The 15,971-nt window shown below is 36.1% G+C and overlaps 1 pseudogene; it reads left to right on the forward strand.

Annotated features, from left to right (window-relative positions):
- The first annotated feature begins 406 nt into the window (after positions 1-406).
- Positions 407-7,026, forward strand: LOC122444305 (annotated as a pseudogene).
- The last annotated feature ends 8,945 nt before the right edge of the window (positions 7,027-15,971 follow it).

Genomic DNA, 15,971 nt, shown 5'->3' on the forward strand with positions numbered 1-15,971 from the left:
GACGTTTAAGAGCAATTTATGTGAGTATACAGTGAGCACTGAATATTTTGGTGCTTGGTCAATAATTCTTGTAGCGTATATTTAGGTAAAAATGAGAATGAATCCCTGTGACATTCCTTTCCTATACAAAGGAACCGATTTTCATGGAAAATGCCTGGTAAGTCACTCCAAATGACTTTGGCCCCTTTTCCTCAATATCCATGCTTTCTTCTGTAGTTGAATTTGTGGCCATCCCCCAAAAGACTATATTTTCTTGCCTGTTTCCAAAAGATGTGGCCCTATGAATAAGTTTTGGACAAAAGGATGAGACAGTGAGGAGATATGGGCAATTGCACATTTATGCCTTTGAAAGGAACAGATGTGTCTTTTCCTTTCTATATTCCCCTCCTTTCTGGCTATGATAAAGATGTGGTGGTACAACGTTCTTGGGCAACATAGAAAAAAATTGGATCCTTGCAGCATGGATGGAGCTCCATATCCGTACCTGGTTTCTTATGACCCTGTGAAGCAGGCTGCCATACCAGTGTAGGCTTAATGTGAAGGAGATACAAACTACCTAGTTTTAGCTAATCATGTTTTGCATCTTTGTTCCGTGGAGCTGACCCATGGATGGTCCTAATGATTAGAGATGTCCAGCAGATCACATTGTTATAGTCTCTCTCTTTTCTTCCCTTCTCTTCATTCTCCCTCTATATATATGTTCATTCTCTATATATGTTCATTCTATATTTATATGTTATATTTATATATATATATATATATATAAAGAGAGAGAGAGATAAAGACAGATAGAATGAAGAGAAGGGAAGAAAAGAGAGAGACTATAACAATGTGATCTGCTGGACATCTCTAATCATTACATTTATCTATAATAAATTGGCACACACATAAAAATCAAATAAATATAACTAGAACATGTGATGTATAAAAAGAACACATTTCTTTTTTAAGATTCCTTTTTAGGATGGATTATTTGGAGTGTTTTCTCCTCAAAATAGTGTGATACATGTTTACTCTCTTTGGGGTTATCTGTGAGGTCTATGCATGGGTATGATAGTGTGCAGCAATAATAGCAAGGACACATTCTGTAGTGTTCTCCCATCATAGTCTAGGGGTCCCTAGCTTGATTCTTTTGACAGATGTTAATATAGAATTTGAATTATAAGTGATCTAACCATGGGTGAAAGATAGTAGTGTTTGACAGAGCTGTTTCAAAGTATCACTGGAGAAATTGTAACACATGAAAATTAAAATTTATTTTGCCTCTTTTGTGGTTACCTCTGAGTTAGTTACACTCTGAGCCAATGATACTCTCAGATATTCTAATTCTGTTTTTAAAATTATAATAGAGAAACTCTACATGTTTGTGTGAATTGTATATAAGAAAGTATATGTACTAAGTAGACCACCCCACAATTCTATGGCCCTCTTCCTCTTTCAAACCATGTCTTGAATGGCTCAAAACCAAGCAAGTGGAGTGTGTGAACATGCGTGGTTGTTTCTCATGTACTCCTGTAGCTTGGGAATCTGTTGATACGGAGCAGCTCAATGTGCTCGCTTGTCTTCTGACTTCTGGTTGGTCATTGTCAGTGACCATCAAGGAAGGAGATAAAAGATCTCTCTTCTTCTGGGTGATCACAGCATGAATCTTCCTCAAAAGAAAAATCACTGCTCTTCAAGGTGGCTCTCTTCACACAGACATTTTGTTTCCAGGTTGTGATGAGTCTGTTATTCTCTGCTCCTTTAGGCCTCTAGACAGTACCAGCTGCACGGTACATACAGCATTATACTTTTTGGTGTATCTACTCACAACTTGTAAATAGTTCATTTTTTTATACTGTATTCAAATATCCCCATTTAAGTGTATCATGTATTTCTTCCCAGAACCTGACTGCTGTAGTTTGAAAAATCAGCTTTTAGTGCACATTTCAAGGGAGATTTCTTCTTTCTTTCTTCTTACGATATTTCTCACATATTCTTACACTTGTTTAAATGTTATAGTAGCTTCAGTAGTTAGAGCAGGAAAGATTTAGGACTGAAAATCATTATGCCAAATTGGAAAAGCACATCATGCTGAGTTCTGTGAATAGATTAATATTACTTTGCTATACACTATATTCATAAGGATCACAATCAATTTTATCTATTTCTGCTTTTTCGATTCCCAGAAAAACCACTTTTTTCCCTCTGATAGATATTCTTTTCTTGGGCTTCCTGGTGGCTCAGCAGTAAAGAATCTGCCTGCAATGTAGGAGCCACAGGAGATGTGGGTTCAATCCCTGTGTGGAGAAGTACCCCTAGAGGAGGGCATGGCAACCCAATCCAGTATTCTTGCCTGGAGAAACCCATGGACAGAGGAGCCTGTGGTCTATAGTCCATAGAGTCATGAAGAGTCAGACATGACTGAAGTGACTGAGTACACATGCACATTCTTTCCTTGGAAGCCTTATTTTTGTTCTAGCTTAAATCAAATCTCTCTCAGACTTCTTTTTGTGGAGGCAAACCTCCTATTTAGATTAGCATGGAAATTTTTTTTTCTTTTATTTACCTCTCTTCAATGCTTGTAATGAGTATCATATTTTCATGAAGACTCTTAAAAAATATTACTTTAAAAAAAATTCCTAAAATGTTTATGGGAGACAGTAATTTCAAAGCTTTGGGCAGTTTTCTGTATTAAAGAGGTTGTGACATGAATTTACCTTTGAGGTTTCTCTTTTTAATGAAAAAATTGCAAAACTGTGATCTTTAATTATGCAAATATAAAGCAAGGATTGAACAGTTATTCCTGAGAAAGGCATGAGTTAAAAAAGAATCCTTTTATTTTTAACAAGTTTTTCTTTGTGTTACTGAAGGTCAAAAGTTTTAATGTAGATTATTAAGAAATGTTACAGATTATCCCTGAAATTCAAAAGAAATATAAACTTTCCTCCTAAAAATCAGTGATAAATCAGTGAATAGATATTTTAAGACTAGAAAGCCAAGTATTCTGGTTCGTACATGTGAATAGGAGTCTGACTATGCAGATATTCTCCCTTGTGGTCAAGTAATGGTTTCTTTTTTATGTAACCATTTAGATTTCATCATCCCTGAAAATTTTCATTTACTCTTGGGAGGAATGCTTGTATTTTATCTTGTCCAACAAGTCATTTTATTAGATTGGCAACAGGTGTCACAGAGATAGTAAGAAAAGATATGTAAGCCTGATTTTCACCCCAGAGCAGTGGAAAAATTAGTAAAAAGGAGATTGGGCTGGGCAACAGAAGCTCAACCTGCACCAGAACTGGTGTCCCAAAACTGGATCAGTACTTAGCTTTAGGATATAATATCCTGCCATTGTGTGTGCCAGAATCATTCCATGGATATCCATCAAGTAGGTTCGCCTTCAGATGTGGAGATGGGTATCCTTTGAGAGCTTTGGAAATGCTGAGTATAAATCTTTCTTGCGAGAGGAGAAAAGAAATGAGGACTGGATAGAAAAATTGGGGTTGTGGCCATGAGCTGTTTTCCTCTCTGAACTCTGTGGTTAATGCCTTTGGAATAAGGGCAGTTGGGAAAGAATATGTCATTGTGCAATAGGTAGTTCACCTTGTGCTTCAGGTGAAGTGAAATGAATATGCCTGCTCTGAGGAATCTAGAAACTATTCGGGGAAGTAAGACTAATGAACAGACTGCTGCAGAATACTGGGATGCAATTTTGAGTTACTGTAATTTCAGGACTAACAAATACTATGACCTTGTTTTGTAACTGGAGAAAGAAATGGCAACTCACTCCAGTATTCTTCTCTGGTGAATCCCATGGATAGAGCTACCTGGCAGGCTACAGTCCACTGGGTCTCAAAGAGTTGGAAATGGCTGAAGTGACTTAGCACATTATATAATTACAAGCTTGCCATGTATAAGTATTTTCATTTAATTTTGTAGAAGATAACTAATGAGGTTTGGTTTCTCCATTCTTGACCAAGCTTGATTAGAATAAAGGTGATGTTTTCTGCATAAGCTTCTTGTCTTTTCTAAGTATCAGCCAGAGTTGAGGTTGGCATTAGCGGTAGAAATACAAGGTTCTAGAAATTCAAATTTATTTTCTATTTTCATTCATTTATATGTAAGTGCAATCCAGTTAAACATAAAGGGCAGCCTCCCAAGAGAAAATAATTTTAAGGGCTCTCAAAATTGGGCAATTTGTAGCAAGGGGTAATCATCATATTATCAGTTTATAAGAATAGCTACCATTTATGAAGTACTTACTGTTTTGTTAATATGCTTTGCATATTTTATCTGTAGTCCTTTTTAAAACAATGCAGATGAAGTGTTATTATTCTTATTGATGACAAAACTAGAGATTCAGAGACATTAAGTGACTTACTATAGATAGCATGGTTAATAAGTGGCTGTGTAAAGATTCAAATTGAATTTGGGTTGGATCCCATGCCAATGAGTTCAGCCAGCCAGGGTACTGCCAGAAAGTTTTGTTCAGATGATGTATCTATGAGTTCTTTGGTCTTTTCTTTCCCTTTTCTTTTCATTTTTACTTCATAAGCTAACTAAGCTATCTTCTTTCTACTATACTGTCTATGACTTGGTCATCCAAATGATAAATCTGTTTTGTCATTACCTATGGATATATCTCTTGAATACCACTTAAGTTAGTTTATGACTTCTAGTGAGTAGCCAGTCTCTTTTCATAGAGTAAGAGGCTATAGATTCTTTGACTGACATAACATCATTTGCTACATCAGTTCCTAAATTATTTGAATTGTTTGCCTTATGCATCTCCACTCACAGCTAATCCAAAATTGCCTAGAGTTGGGATCAATGAGATTCAAATTAAATCTTATACCTTTATTTAAATCACTAATCAGATAGATTTGGTTTACATCTTTCTTTTCCCTACTCCACCAGAAGTGTTTACTTGACACAGCTTAAGCCATATTACATAATTTTCACAACTCAGACAAGAATGTCAATTTAAGTTTTAGAAACTACACAGTATACATTTGCAGTGATTTATAATGTTATCTTATTAGATTAATTCTACAGCTGCATCAGAAAACTGCACATCTAGATTTGCACATCTAGATTTGCACATGTAGACAGTTTTACATTCATCATCTTCAGTTTCTTCCAGAAAGATGCATTTTTCACAAGGTTTGAGCTGTTTCTTAGATGAGCTGCTTGAATTTTGTATAAATGAAGTCTCTCAAATATGGTGGGAAACTTTACTAAAATATTCTGAAACAGAAAGATCACTTTTGGGTTATACTGCAACTGAGGTTTTCTTTGTTTCATGCCATCTTGTCATTAAGTCTCAAATGAATGAAGGCTAGTATGTAGAAATACAAATAGTTATTTGCTAGGTACTGTGCCAAATGCGTCACCTCCATGATTTTATTTAATTCTTATACCCACATTCAGAGGCAGGTTTTATTATCTGTATTTTATTTATCAAAACAAAACAAAGCCACACACAAAGAGGTAAGCGATAATGTGTCAAAAGCCACAGTTAGCCACCACAATGTGTGCTTTTCTGGGCCACACCTGATATATAACTCGTTATTTCTGGACTGTTTTATTTTAGTGGTTGCCCTGCCCCTTCTTTGCACCTTCCTTTGTTGATTTGATCCACATCATTCTTGAAAATTATTTTACTCTTGTGAAATTTAGCAATGTTTAAAACTGCTCAAATTTGACAAGAAAGGAGGGAAAAATAGCTCAAGCTAGCCTACTTATTTACCAAGGTAAAACAAAAAAGATATGCCCATGTTATGTGTGAGATAAGTTAATGTTCAAAAATATCAAGCTATTTATCCAGGTATCAGCAAGGAGGACTAGGGCCAGCAAAGGAAGCTGAGGTCTCTCTTTTCATTTTAATTCTTTGGAAAGTATATGTTGTCTTTGTCTTTGTGAGAGTGAACAGCTAAATTATGTTCTTTAACAATAGTTGTTGTTTTGTCACTAAGTCATGTCTGACTCTTTTGTGATCCCATGGACCATAACCCTCAAGGTTCCTCTGTCCATCCATGAGGTTTCCCAGACAAAAATACTGGAGTGGTTTGCCATTTCCTTCACCAGGGGATTTTCCTGACTTAGGGACTGAAACTGTGTCTCCTGCACTGGCAGGCAGATTCTTTAACCCTGAGCCACCTGGGTAGGTATCACTTGGCCCTGTGATTGGAGATATGTGTAACACTGACTTACTGTGACCTAGGAAAGGCTGCCAAGGATGTCTTCAACAAAGGATAGGGGTTTGGCATGGTCAAATAGATCTGAGAACCAAGTTATGTAGTGGAGTGGAATTTTCTACTTCTGGTCATGCTTATAACAATATAGGGAGGGCAACCTAGAGGTCAAATACAAAATCTGTAACTGAGGACTGACCCTCACCCAAAAGTGGTACACAGACAGTACTCTTGCAAGAGAAATCTCTTTGGAGAATAAGTTGGCTGAAGGGTTGAAACTGACTCTTGATACCATTTTTAAAAGCGGTATCAAGAAAAGAAAAGAAGAGTGGGAAATTAAAGGCCTCATATGAACAGGATTGTTTCAGTCTTGACAGTAACATTGATATAGATTTTTCTAGACCAACCATCTATGGTTGGGCTATGCTGGCCTTTGAAAGTTGGTTTGCAGGCTATCGGATGAATTTTGACACAGCCAAATCCAGACTGTCACAGATTAATTTTCCCCTGGGTTACGTGGCCGCAGACTTCCAGCTGCACACTCACATCAACAATGGCACTGAATTTGGAGGGTCCATCTACCAAAAGATGAACAAGATGATTGAAACACCAATAAACCTAATGTGGACAACCAGCAGTGATGACAGCCATTTCGGCATCCGTGCTAAGTACAACCTGGATATAGAACTTCTTTATCTGATAAAGTAAATAATACCAGTCTGACTGGATTAGGTTATACTCAGACACTTTGACCCAGAGTGAACTCACCCTGTCAGCTCTAACTGATGGAAAGAACTTCAATGCAGGAGGCCACAAGTTTGGGCTGGGGTTTGAACTAGGTTTTGAGTAAAGCATCAGCTTTGTCCCTAGAGATGAATAGAAATGAACCCACTGTATTTGACCTTAAAATTCTTCTGTGAAATTTCAATAGTGTGAACTTTTTATTATTCTGAAGAATTGTAATCCTCTCCACACTGAGGCCTACCTAACAAGTCCATCCTAAGGGAGGTACTTGAAGGAATATCTAGAAGTTGTCATCTTCCTGCTGCATTTCAGTTCAGTTCTGCAGTGCTATTTTAAATGTCTTCCTCAGCAATAATGTAGTGTCATGTTAGAAAGAAGTTGACCCAACCCTCCCGTTGTCCATCACATCCTACATGTCATATACCACTTTTTTATGACCTTGTAATATGTTTGCCTCTGTACAATAGTGGAATCTTTGGTTTTGCATCAGAATAAAATAAAATAAACCCATCATATTTGGAACATGAAAAAATAAAAACATATTGTGTAAAAGGATAAAGTTTAGGGGTCACCATTTCTAAAAAGGAAGGATAAACTTTGATTTCCTAGGGTTAGGATCCAAAATATAGTTTGTGTCATAGTACATGAAGCTAGGTTGATAATGAAAATGAAAGAGAATGGAAACAAGTATTTCCTTTATTCATAGTCAGATGTCACAGATAAAAGAATTTATAATGCATTAATAGAACAAATATTAAATACAATTGAAGGATATAGGGAGATTTTCCAAGAAAAATTAACATAATGTGATAAATTCAAAGATTTCAACAAGTCATTAAATCTGTTTAAAAGTAGCTGTATAATTGTACCATCAGAAAAAATTTAATTATCCATAAGAGTTCATGGTAACTGAAGAACTGAATGAAAATGCAAACTTTTTTTTAAGATTTCTTACAGTTAGATAATATATGAAAACAAATGTACAGTTAGCATAAGTTGCAAAATTTTTAAAAATGTTTAGCTGGTTTGGTCAAGAAATTCTGCACTCCTCTGAATAGGAAAATAAAAATCATTCAAATAAAGAAGCATGAAAAAAAAATTAAGTAATGTTACTAAATAGACAAGTTTTTTGAAAATATCGAATTGCTAATGATGACATAGCACTCATTAAAGGGGATTGACACTGTTCTAACACCTTGAAAAATGAGGAACAAATTTAATTTCATGACAGTAAATCTTAGTTGTTTTAAAGTATGAAATAACATTATTGTATTTTCTAGTATTTTAGTTTCTTCTTATATCATAAATAATCCACACAAGAAATATGACAACTCTCAAAAATGACACATTATCATTCTCTTATTATATTAGTGGTAGTAGAAGTCTACTGCTGCTGCTGCTAAGTCACTTCAGTCGTGTCTTACTCTGCGACCCCATAGATAGCAGCCCACCAGGCTTCCCCGTGCCTGGGATTCTCCAGGCAAGAACACTGGAGTGGGTTGCCATTTCCTTCTCCAATGCATGAAAGTGAAAAGTGGAAGTGAAGTCACTCAGTCGTGTCCAACTCCTAGCGACCCCATGGACTGCAGCCCACCAGGCCCCTCCGTCCATGGGATTTTCCAGGCAAGAGTACTGGAGTGGGTTGCCATTGCCTTCTCCGAGAAGTCTATTAGGCACAGCTAATTTGTCCCTAATCACTTTTGTGTGCTTAGTCACTTCAGATGTGTCCGACTCTGTGCAACCCTGTGGACTGTAGCCAGCTGAGCTCCTCTGTCCATGGGGATTTTCTGGGCAAGAATACCAGAGTGGGTTGCCATGCCCTCCTCCAGAGGATCTTCCTGACCCAGGGTTCGGACTGGTATCTTTTGTCTCCTGCATAGGCAGGCAGGTTCTTTACCACTAGTGCCACCTGAGAAGCCCCTCTAATCACTTTTACCTTCCCCCATTTGTATTCAACTTCAGAATGAAAAATCTGTTATTCCCCATCTGTGACTAACCTTGACTGCTTTCTCTGCCCATTTTATTTCAGCAGTTTGGGCAACCCAACTAACTAAAAAATTCTGTAGTGCATAGCAAGATGACAAAAATGAATTTCTCAATTCCATACAAAGTTAAAGAGATTTAAAAATACTCAATTTTTGTATTGCTGTATAGTTTTACAAAGATGGACAACCAGTTTCAAGTTTTATGTGCTACTAGAAGTATCTCACTTTGTTTTATTTATTCATGGTTATTACATTTTTAGTCCCATAAACATGGAACTGGAATATATATATATAATATCATAATGTATTATTATGGAATATATTTTTGTATTTATACAGAATTTATATTTATAAATTATATGTGCTTAGTCACTTCAGTCGTGTCTGACAATAACCCACGAGGCTCCTCTGTCCATGGGATTTTCCTGGCAAAAGTATTGGAGTGGGTAGCCATGTTCTCCTCCAGGGGATCTTCCCAACCCAGGGATCAAATATATGTCTCCTGCTTTGCAGGCAAGTTCTTTACTTTCTAAGCCATTGGAGAAGGCTGATAAATCATATATATTATAGCATATTATTATGTAATATATTTTTGTATTTATATAAAATTTATATTTATAAATCATATATACATTTAAGAAAAAACTTGTGTACGCTCATCTGTCTTTGGATTTATCTCAATCCAAAGGTAAACTATAGAATCTAAAAATGTGTAGAAGTTTAAGGCTATTGGATTAAAGAATGGTTTTAATAGAGATAAGTATTATTTCAGTTATGTGTCTATAAGGTTCTTTTGCAGTTATTTTAATTCAGTGACCTTTTATAGTTCCATCTGAGTCAAAGAATTCTGCAGTGCTGGTAGAAACTTTGTAACATTTTATAAATAGAAGTTGAGTGAAAAATAGAAGAATAGAAGAGCTAAGTGTGTCTACAGATAAATAAATGTTCTCAAAATAGTGATCGGTCTTCGGTGACAACGCTTTGCTTTTGTGATTAAAAAGCTTGCTAACAGTGTTTTAATTGAAACTTTTAATCTGAATGTTGTCTGAATCCTGTTAAATGTTACTTTCCTACCTTAATTCAGATTTTCTTAATCTTCATTTTCACATTGAGTATTGTTACACTGTCTGCCTCATTACGCTAAAGAAAGATGAAGTAAGCTATTAACATTCTGAATAGCCTATGAGATGTTATGATATAGAATCATTCATTTTTATGAGTTGGCTGTCAGTGGGGGGGCTGCAATAAAGTTATAATTCCTTCCTGGCATTATGTGATGGCTGATATCACTGCAAAATCCTTATTAAAATTTCAATAATTGTAAATTAAAACAAAAGTAAATGGTGCTTTTATGAAATAGTTGTTTCTGAAAGTCAGGTGATACAGAATAGGGCTCTCCAAGATTGACATTTTTGCTTTGTAGCTTTAAAACATCATAATTCCAGTTATTTTCTTTACCAAAAAAATTAGAATCATTCAAAACTTTTAGCAACAGAACCTGGTTTGCTTATACTGAGAGAAGTGAGATGACGAAGTTGTATTATTGCTTCACCAAATCTACCCTTAAATTGCTGCATGATGTCATTTGACAGAAAACTTGAACGTTACAATTTGAATATTTTTTTCTATTTAAATATTTGGAAGGGAAGGGACAATCAGTGTTTTACATGTCATCTCATGGCCTCATTAAATGAATATGTTGTTGTAGCATTCAGCTTGCAAATTTCCTCATGCAAAATAGAAAACAACTACAAGAGAGAGCCTCTAGGGCAGTTAATGCTGTATTGTTTAAGCAAAAGTTACCAAAACATGCAAACTGTCATTCAAAATAAAGGAATTTATACTCAGAGTTCTCTCATATATATTATTTATGAAAAGTATGTATTGCAAAGAAAGGAAATATTTTATTTTATTTATATTTATTTTAATTTTTTCACTGAAGTATAGGAACTATTTTAAGTAGATAATAAATGTCATTATAATGAATGTGATTGGAAAAGAGTATATAAAGGAAGTGTCAGGAAGCATTTAACAGGAGGCTTCCCGTGTGCTGTTATGGATCTGTCAGGAAACCTTTGGCCCTTATTAATTCCTGAATATTCAGGAATTAAGAGGAGAGGCACGCCTTTCCCAGCGCTGAGGAATCCAGGCATTTCCTTTGTTAGTTTCTCATTATGGTGATAAGTACCCTCTTCTCTCTTTAATAGGGATCGCCTTGTGTTTTGTAAGTCTGGAATTTTAATCTTTATCTTTGCTGAGAATAACTACGGTATATATGCCCGCTCCATGTTGATTAAAACACCTTTGCTCCATCAGAGCTCTGGTCCCCGTGTCTTTCTCTCTCTTTCTCTCTCTCTCTCTCTATTTCTGGCTGATTCCCTGGAGTGCAGAAGCCAGATGCGTAACCCAGGGAATATTAGCCTCTTTACTTCTTTCACTCTCTCATCGTCGACTCCAAACCACCAGGTCCATTAAAGGACCAACAAGGAATAATAATCATTTTATGTCATATGTTTCATAGTGTTTATTCTTATCTCTAATCTTCATAAACTACTGAAACTTGAAGATAGAAATTTAGTGCTTTTGAAGATCTGTCTAACTTTGTTAGTAAGATACCGTGGGCTTCCCCAGTGACGCAGTGGTAAAGATTCTGCCTGCAATGCTTGTTCAATCCCTGAGTCTGGAAGATCCCCTGGAGAAGGAAAGGGCAATCTACTTCAGTGTTCTTGCCTGGAACGTCCCGTGGACAGAGAAGCCTTGGTGAGCTACAGTCCATGGAGTCGCAAAAGAGTCAGACACAACTTAGCAACTAAACAAGTAATATACCCAGAGTGAACTTGACAATTTTATATAGGCCCATGAAATAAGATTAGTGTGCCAGTAAAAAGGCAGTCTACCTAAAAACAGATTCATCCACTGAACTATAATAGCACCTTAATTCTACCACTTAATAAAGTATCTTTATTATGAATCTTTATCTTTATTTTGAACCTTTACTCATAAGTCTTTGTTATTCACTAATGCTGTATATTGTTTTTGTTATTATTTTATTTTGTTTTATGCTCCATTGGAGGTGAGACTTTCCACTACACTCCAGAATATGCCTATCTTCTGGCCACCACAGTTAACATTTCCATTGCTTCTATCAACTGAACCTAGTTGCACCTGGTGATGGTATGGATAATTGAGAAAGTAAAATATTATGGAATTAGCAAAAGATATGTCATTCCTATGAACCATCAGTAGAGTAATAGCCTAGTTGTATCTTTAAGTGTAATCCATGGATCTTGTGGATCAGCATCATCTGGAATGCCTATTAAAATATTGATTCAGGATCCCACCTCAGAGCTACTGAAGTAGAATCTGTGTGCAATTTGCTTGATGATCAGCATGTTACAAACTCCAAGATAATTTCAATGGACATGGAAGTTTTTATAAGTGGTGTAAATAATTGTCAGTGATGATGCCTATGCTGCTAAAAGCTTTAAATTCAATGGTATGTTTGAAAAATACATGGGGAAAGAGGCACAATGGTTTTCAAATCATTCCAGAGTAAACAGGTAATTTTGTCATGAAAATCAACTTGGCAGATGCTACTTCTTTTTCTTATTATTTTATTTAAAAATGTGTTGCTTCTAGATTGAGTCTCTTAGCCTTGACCCCATGGTCATTGTCTGGCAGGGCTATTTAACTTACTCTTAGCATTTTAGGATGCAGAATAGATCAGTAGATCATGGTTAGAACATGTACTGGTCAGTGTCTCAGCAGAAAACAGATGGAATGCTAGATAGTGAGTGACCAGGGATGGAGCTAAGGACTGAAGGCACAAAATTTAAGAAGACACTCAATCTGAAGTGTGTGTAAGCACTCTAGGTGCATTATCTTTTAAAGAATAAGTGTTACACCTAGAAATTCCAGAGTAATGAGGTCAGGGCAATAGTTAACCAGAACTCAGAAAGGATATGTCACCTAATAGAAGTAACCTTGGATGGAGGAAAGCCTGATGCCAGCAGCCACCTTACAAGGAGGAAGCCAGAGGAATAAATATGCAGATATCCCTCTCCATTCTCTTTATTGGTTGAACATAACCAGAAGATGGAGGGAAGAGAAGTCTTCTCTGGAGTTCATACTCCCAAGTCAGCTTTCCAGGGTCCCAGCAGGGTGGGAAAGACTGGGAAGTGCATCTGTGGTGAGGGAGACAGAAAGAACGGGGATTAGACAAAGAGCCAGAGTACCTAGGCCTCCCAGTTCACCATCATTTGTCTTAATGTCGTAGGGCCTTGCTCATGTGTTCTGCATGAAGGAGGAATAGCATCTGCCTCATAGAACTATTTTTAGGAATAAATTAAATAATATCTAAAAGGCTTTATTCACATTTTTATTAGAGTATAGTTGATTTACAGTGTTGTATTAGCTTCAGGTGTATAGCAAAGTGAATCAGTTATACATATATCCACTCTTTTTTAGATTCTTTTCCCATATAGACCATTAGAGTATTGAGTAGAGTGACCTGTAGGTCCTTATTAGTTATCTATTTTCTTTTTTTAGTTATCTATTTTATATATAGTAGTTTGTGTATCTTAATCCCAATCTCTCAGTTTCTCTCTTCCCTTTTCCCCTTACTGCCTGGTAACCCTAAATTTGTTTTCTATATTTGTGACTCTACTTCTGTTTTGTAGATAAGTCCATTTGTACCATTTTTTAGATTCTGCATATAAGAGAGATGATATGATATCTGTCTTTGTTATATATTACTCAATATGACAATCTCTAGGATCATCCATGTTACTCCAAATGGCAGTATTTTATTCATTTTGTGGCTGAGTAATATTCCATTGTATATATGTACCACTTCTTCATCCATTCTTCTGTTTCCTATGGATCTATGCCCAGGTATAGAATTGCAGGTAGCTCTATTTTTAGTTTCTTTAAGAAACCACCATACTGTTCTCCACAGTGCCTGTACCAGTTTACATTCTGACCAACAGTGTAGGAGGGTAGACCTCTGCTTTTTGAGGTAAAAAGTAATTCAGAGATTCCCTATAACCTGCCAAATAAAGTCAAACTTTAAAGCAAGATATGGAGTCAGTGACATGAGCTTACTTTCTGATTCAATGTCCCACTGAACCCAATAAATTTTCTCAACAATTGTTTATCTAAAAAAGAGAAAGTCTTTTATCATACCCCTTTAAAAGATGTGTTTGCTGTGTATAGGATTCTAATTTGACATTTTCTTTTAGAACTTTAAAGATATCTTATTGTTCTATGACTTGGAAAGTGTATGATGAGGGGTATGCTATAATTTTAATTTTGTTCCTCTGATTGAAATGTTTCACACTATGGCAGTCTTCAATATTTTCTATTTATCTTTGGATCTTCACCTTTTAGCTATTAAATGCCTAGGAGTGTTTTTTATTTTAACTTATTCTCTCTAGGATCCATTGTGCTTCTTCAATTTGTATATTATTGTCATATGAAAATATTGAAAAATCATTGACCATGGTCTCTTTCTCTTTAAATAATTTTGTATGCCCTATTGTTTCTCTCTGGGTCTCTCTTCAGTTCTCTAGGATTCCAGTTATAGGTATTTTATTATGTTTTATTTTGTCTCACAGATTTTGAATGCATTTTTCTCTTCGTTACTGTTAGCTAACTTTTTTTTAAATTGTTTTCCCTCTTTGTTTCATAGCGATCATTTCTATTAAACTATCTTAAAGTAAAATTTTTTTTTCTTTGCTGCATCCAATCTGCTAATAAAACCAGCAGAGGAATTCTTCAGTCAGATGTATTTTTAAAAATTTCTAACATGTACATTTGATCTTTTTTAGTAGTTTCTTAACTCCATTTAAAAATTCTGATTATTTTTTATTGTCCTGTTTTTCCACTAGATTAGTTTACATATTAGTTAGTGTTATTCGCTCAGTCGTGTCCAACTCTGTGACTCCATGGATTGTAGCCTGCCAGGCTCCCCTGTCTATGAAATTCTCTAGTCAAGAATACTGGAGTGGGGTTGCTATTTCCTCCTCCAGGGGATCTTCCCAACCCAGGATTTGAACCTGGGTCTCCTATATTGCAGTTGGATTCTTTACCATCTGCGACCCCAGCGAACCCATTTTACATATTAATCATGCTTATTTCAATATTGTTTCTATATCTGGGCATATGCAGACCCGGTTCTGTTAACTCTTTTATCTCTTGACATTTGGTTCATTTTTCTTGACTTTTTTCTTTTGTCTTTGTATGTCTTATAATTCTTGAAAATGATGTACAGTGTGATAAAACAATAGAAACTGAAGTATATATTACTTATGCCTGGTAATGGGCATAAATAACACTTCTGTTAAGCCATTTGTGTGTAGCTAAAGTCAATCTAATTAGTAATTGTACTGGGTTTACATTTTTTGTTTCTATGATTACCTTCAGTGAACCAAAGTCTTAAAACTTCTTTTGTAGTGAACTGTCTGTGGGCTGGAGTTCCAGAGGATTTTCCCAGTATTTCTTCTCTACCCTAAGCTTTCAGCAGGCCCTGTGTGCTGCCCTATTTGCTTTCATAACAAAGTCATTCTGCTTTAGTTCCTTTTTTTGTCAGGCTGCTATTGCCTAGGATTTGGTAAAGGATCATGGTGGGTATAGGGAGATATCTCTGCTGTAATACAACATGAGTCTGAAGCAGACATTATGTGTGTGAGGCAGACAAAATCGCAGGGGTGGATGTTTTTCAATTTTTCCCATCCTCTAATGGTAGACAACTTGTGACTTTTACAAGGATGGGTTATCTTTCCCCTTGCCTCCATTCCCACGGCAGTCTAACTTTGTCTTTTATTGGTGGTGAGGGACAAGTTGAGTGCAAGTGAGATTCCCTCACTGGTATCACTGGCAGTAGCATTCTACTTTATATAAATATCATAGCAGCATCTGGAGAACAAAAGGAGTTTTTTCTCCTCTCCCAGTGGCAGCCAACTTTTTTGTGGTGTTAGGGTAGTAACATCTGGAGAAGGAAATGACAGCCCGCTCTCGTATTCTTGCTGGGATAATCCCAATGGACAGAGGAGCTGGCGGGCTACAG

The sequence above is a fragment of the Cervus canadensis genome, chromosome 6 (genome assembly GCF_019320065.1).
Source record: "Cervus canadensis isolate Bull #8, Minnesota chromosome 6, ASM1932006v1, whole genome shotgun sequence".
Lineage (NCBI taxonomy): Eukaryota > Metazoa > Chordata > Mammalia > Artiodactyla > Cervidae > Cervus > Cervus canadensis.